We start from the raw sequence: 5,706 nt of genomic DNA, 5'->3' as shown, positions 1-5,706 counted from the left end.
TTCAGATCTGCCAAAGCTGCTAACTTGTTTTTGTTTAGTCAAATTTTTGTTTATGGTTTTATTTCGGCATTCACGGTTTCCGACCCAAACCGCCCGCTCAAATCGTCGCCGGCGCAAACCGTCATCCGACTAATCCGACGCCTCACACGGTCGGAGATGGTTGAAATAAAATCCTTTTCGGTTCCTTGCAGATTTGATATCTTCGGTCCGATCCCGCCCGAACCCGTCTGATGCTCAGTCCTAATTGCAAGATAGACAATAGTGATCTCCTAGATTTCCATTGTATTCTCATGATGCGGGGCTCATAGCCCATGATGCGAAGTAGGAAGTAGCTGACTCCTTGGTTTTTGCTCCATTTTCTCTCACCAGAATGTCCGTTATGACTATACCCCAAACTTAATCAATGATAAACTTGTAAAAAGCATAACATGGTTACTAGTTGTCTAGTTCAGGTGGATTACCATGAACATGCAAGAGAAAAGGAGGGTGGGATAAAAAGTTCCTTAAGTACGATCGACTCATTCCTTATTGGTTTTTTTTTTATTGTTTTCGATTCGGTCCAATAGCTTTTCCACCCACTTGTTTGCATTACTGGTTAAGGTTAATTAATAAAAAGAGAACTGCATGGAACACCCCTTATCAATACTGATTATCTTATCGAGTGAAATTCACAAATTTATGCATGTCTCATCATTTTATGTGAAATCTATTTTTAAATATATAACAAAATTGAGATCACTCAATAAAATAGTAAGTGTTCAGGTGAACATTATAAAACAAAAGTGTTGCTAGTATTCTTGATGAAATTTTTAAATATGTTTCACAAGGATCTTTCAATAAAGAAAAAAGATTGATAAACACTCAAAATCATTTAAAACATTAACACTGTGTTTGGTTGAAAAGAAATAAGGAAGAGAGAATATGCTGAGAGAGAAATTGGAGAGATATCAAACTTCTCCTGTTTGGTAGGCCAAGAAATAAGGAAGAGAGAAAAACATTATTGTGGGACCCACCACTTTTATCTTTCTTCGCTGATGTGCGAAGAGATCTAGGAGAAAGGTCCTTTTATTTTCACTTTCCATTGTATACCCTTGTCACCCTTTCCTCATTTTTGTTTATTTGGCAAAATAGTTATTTTTTTTTTTGTGAACATTTTGTAAAATAGCTGTACTACGCTTTTTTTTTCTACGTACAGTTGTGACATTCCTTTTTTTTTTTTGTGATCATAGTGATATTCCATTTTTCATACATAAATTTGGTTTTTTATTTTTACGGTAAGTATGGTTTTTTTCTTTCAGTAACACCCGAATAGTTTTATTTTTTTTAAAGGATAATAACACACATTTTATTTTGAAAGACGGAGAGTAGCACACATAAATAATTGTATACATCTTCCGTTGTGGTTAACTAAATATTAATTTAACTCTTTATTAATTAATTTTTTTAGAAAAATAAATTATCTAAAGGCGTTTGAATAATTTAATTAATTAATTGATATTTTAGATTACCAAATAAAAAAATCATTGGATTAATTAATTAACTGAAATTAATTAAAGTAAAATAAAAATGTGAGAATGATAGTTTTATTAATGAAAGGGTATTTTAGTAATTTTAAATATAATCAACACTTCTCTCTCTTCTATTTCTCTTCTCTCTCTCTTAAACCAAACAACACCTCAAATCTACTCTATTTCTCTTATCTTTCTCTCTTACCATATTCTCTCTCACCTATTTCTCTCTTCTCAATTTCTTCTCACAACCAAACATACCCTGAGAGAGAAGGAAATAGAAAGAGCAATGTTGTAAATGTGATATGTTGTTGATATGATAGAAATGAAAAGAGGGAAAAAAAAAGTGTTGAATGAATGTATGAAATTTTAGGATTAAATTATTTTGGTTACACAATTTTTGGATGTTTAAATATAAGAGTATATCATCGATTAATGTATGTGTATACATGCACGTTATGGAAGCCTCGTGGTGACATTGTGTTCTCAATGATATTTTAAGAAAAGGTCCTTCAACTTGTGCATTCCAGAATAATATAATTAACGCAAACTACACTTATATTATTGATTTTTGAGTTACTTTGTAACATCTTATCCTGTCTCCTAGTTGGTTGTTCCAAATCTCAAATGCATGTGCTCCATATTGTGCAAAGAGACCACTAGCCCTCAATATCCATCTATAAATATCATGCAAGTTTTGTGCTGATCTCAACCAATTAGTAAACCAAAAATGGTAAGGGTTAGTAGTAGTACATGTAGATCTTCTTCATTGTTTTTTATTTCTTTTCTATTAGCTTCGTTAGTCTTTGTTTCCTCTAAGAGATTATCAAGGCCTCCCATTGTGAGGGGACTAGATTGGAATTACTATTGGTTGTCATGTCCTAAGGATTGTAAGGTTCCATCTTGAAGATGTGTTTGAAAAAGATAGTGGCCAAGCTCCTGGCATACTCAGGCTCTTTTTCCATGACTGCTTTTCCCAGGTAAAAAAAAATCAAGGAAAATACTATATTTATCTTTAGATTTGTGTATGATTTTAAGAAAATGATTAATTGTAGTTAGTGAAGTAGTTAAGTTGGATGAAATTCAATAAATAAGGGTATAATAGTCAAAAAATAAAATAATAAATACTGCATTGATATTCTAAAGTGACAATTATCCTGAGATATAGAAAAAATGTTAAAGAAACAATTATTTTGAGACGGATGAAGTATAAACTTTCAAAAATTAGTCTACAATGGACCCTTTACCATCTTTATAAAATAGTTAGTTTTATATTAAAAAAATAAAGATGGTAAGAATCTATCCTTAACACAATTATGAGGTTCATATTATACACACCTTTATTTACATATAATTTACTATATTCAATGTTGATTTGAATTGAAACAGGGATGTGATGGATCGATTTTGTTGAACGGTGTTGGAGAAGATGACGAAAAACAACATCCTGCCAACTTCGCCTTAAGGGAAGAGGCTATTCAAACCCTTGAAAATCTCCGTGCTCTAATTCGTAGACAGTGTCCACGGGTTGTCTCGTGTGCGGACATACTCGTCCTCGCGGCACGAGAAGCTGTTCGTCAGGTAATTTTCATTTATTGAGAAAACTTTAGAATTTAAATAACACTAGAAAAACTATTTTCGTTTGCCTCATTTTAAGGACACTAGGAGCATTTGTACACGAAACCTTCGGGTTCTGCATCTATTTTTTTTTTTATCAATAGACCAAATACTTGAAGTTAGTCATTTTAATTTTTACTTTCTTCAATTTTGATCTCTCTTATCGTCTCTGTTCATATCCGAGCTCTACTAGTCTCTTCAAAGGATCTAAATGTAAATTTCGCTCTTTTAGTCCTAAGATCATCCTTATCTTAGACTTGTGCATCATCATCACATCAATTTTTTCCTTATGATAAAATAAGAGGTAAAAATGTGATTCCTATTTAAAAGATAAAGATAATGCGTTTAAACATATATAAAACATCTTTCGTAGCACTGGTATTGGTTAGCTCAAGTAGTTTATGTTGAAGGAGTTGGAATAGTCAAAGGATCCGAGTTCGAATTCTGATAAAGAAGAAAATATTAATGTTTTTATTTTATTTTATTTATAATAGAAAATACTAACAGTAATATCCTAGCTATAGCAACTACTCTATTCATAAGAGAATATAAATAAAAATATTGTTGTACAACATGAGATTAAATTTTTACTGGCATTTGAATATGTTAAATGTGATCAACTACAATTTTCAATGTGTTATTTGATCACGGTTGTTTATAACTCTCTGATGAGTGTAATTATTAACATTTTCCTCTACGTATTCCTAGCATTATTTCACATTTTCTTAACAATATGTCATTTGTTTATTTGAATTTGTACAGCTTGGAGGCCCCGATTTTGATGTACCATTGGGAAGAAGAGACAGCCTAACCTTCAATGCAACTGCACCAGACAATCTTCCAGTACCATTTGAAAGAACGGATGAACAATTAAGACTTTTTCAATCCAGAAAATTTGATGCCACATATTTAGTTGCTCTTTCTGGGGCGCACACTTTTGGTCGATCCCATTGTCCTACACTATTCAATCGAACCATTGATACAAACCCACCAATAGACCCAAATTTCAAGAAACAACTCGAAGCGACATGTCCGAATGATCAATCACTGAACACAATTAACTAGGATATTAGAACACCAACGAAATTCGATAACATGTACTATATTAATCTCTTGAATCACCAGGGTGTGTTTACATCTGATCAAGACCTAGGAAGTCATCCTAAGACTAAGGAGATTGTGAACCTCTTTGCTTCTAACTAGAATGAGTTTTTCAATAAATTTGCTAATGCTTTTGTTAAGGTTAGCCAATTGAGTGTTTTGACTGGAAATCAAGGAGAAGTTCGCAAGTCCTGTTTGGACCCAAATAATCGGCAATCTAATGTGGCGTTTGTGGTCGAAGAGGTGGTGGAAATCGCAGAAAACATGGAAAATGATTATTACTCTCACCGTTATTAATAATCTTTTTTATTTTCTTGTTTAAAAAAATTACTAGCCAAGGTGGCCAAGTAAGTTAATTAGTTGCTTTTAAGAGAGAGTTTTTTGTTTGTGTTGCTATAAGTTGTGGATGCCTTTGTGTTTTGCCTCCTTAAGCACATGGAAATTTAGTATTTTTTTTTTATGCTTATAATCTTTGTTTGAAGGTCATGGGCCAAGGTAAGAAGAAACCTAAATTTCTAAAATGCATCTCTAAATCTTGTTGATTAAAATATCACACATCTTAGTAAATCTTAAATATAAAGCAATAACAACATTGACTCAGAGTTCCCTATGATTTTCTTACAAGAAGAAAATAAATATATAAGTAAGTAATCATATGCGATTTCTCTCCTAGGGTTACGAGTTACTGCCTCCCTTGTGAGTGTGTGTTATCATTTGATTGTAAATCCTTGTTCACCCATCACTCGTTCGTGAGTTATTCCATGTGCTTCCTTTATTCCATCGTTTCATAAAACTTTGATACCTTTGTGTTATTCTCACGGTTTTAAAGACCTTGAGTAATATCATGTGATTGTTGGTTTTATATTTGCTACAAATACCATTGGAAGTTAAGTTAGATAACAACGGGGTCTTACTTGCGTTTTGGAAAGTAAGCAAGACAAGGTTTTGCTTGGATTCTCCGTTTTAGGAATATGGTTTTTCTTCTTTAAGGGGATTAGTGTCATTAGTTAGAATGTCGCGGATTGGGTAACCCGAGTGTAGTTTCTAATCTTAAATACTTCGTCTGCCGTATATCCTTTTCTTAAGTGAGATACTTATTCACCAAAATAAAAATAAGGAATTTCGCTACATTCTTGGTTTTGATTCTTGTTTTTGTGTTGATTATGTTGGCAGAGGTGGTGGTTTAGATTTTTATTGGGGCTCTTTTACTAAAAGACGTCAGATTGTAGATTATTCAAACAATCATCCTTATGGGTAGGATGACAGGCTGCTTGGGACTTCCTTCGGTAGTTGTCCCAATCGTCTACTCACCCTTGGTGCATTTTTGGTGATTTCAACGACATCATGGATGCAAGTGAGAAATGTGATAGGACAAATCGTTCTAACTAGTTGATTAATGGTTTTTGTTTAACGGTTATGAATCATGGATTATTTGACGTCCCTGTTGAGGATTAATAGTTGTACCATACTTGTGGTGCTT

At 33.0% G+C, this 5,706-nt stretch overlaps 1 pseudogene across 1 annotated transcript; it reads left to right on the top strand.

Moving 5' to 3' along the window:
* The first annotated feature begins 1,582 nt into the window (after positions 1–1,582).
* On the top strand, positions 1,583–4,665 carry LOC146937541 (peroxidase 12-like; annotated as a pseudogene). Its single transcript, XR_015030970.1, has 3 exons — positions 1,583–2,488; positions 2,898–3,089; positions 3,888–4,665. The product of XR_015030970.1 is annotated as a peroxidase 12-like (transcript).
* Positions 4,666–5,706: the final 1,041 nt, after the last annotated feature.

The sequence above is a fragment of the Medicago sativa genome, chromosome 3, assembly GCF_051527215.1.
Source record: "Medicago sativa cultivar Bolivia chromosome 3, Bolivia_mono, whole genome shotgun sequence".
Classification (NCBI taxonomy): domain Eukaryota; kingdom Viridiplantae; phylum Streptophyta; class Magnoliopsida; order Fabales; family Fabaceae; genus Medicago; species Medicago sativa.
Note: the sequence above shows the minus strand (reverse complement) of the source record. Positions and strands in the feature narration are given on the sequence as shown.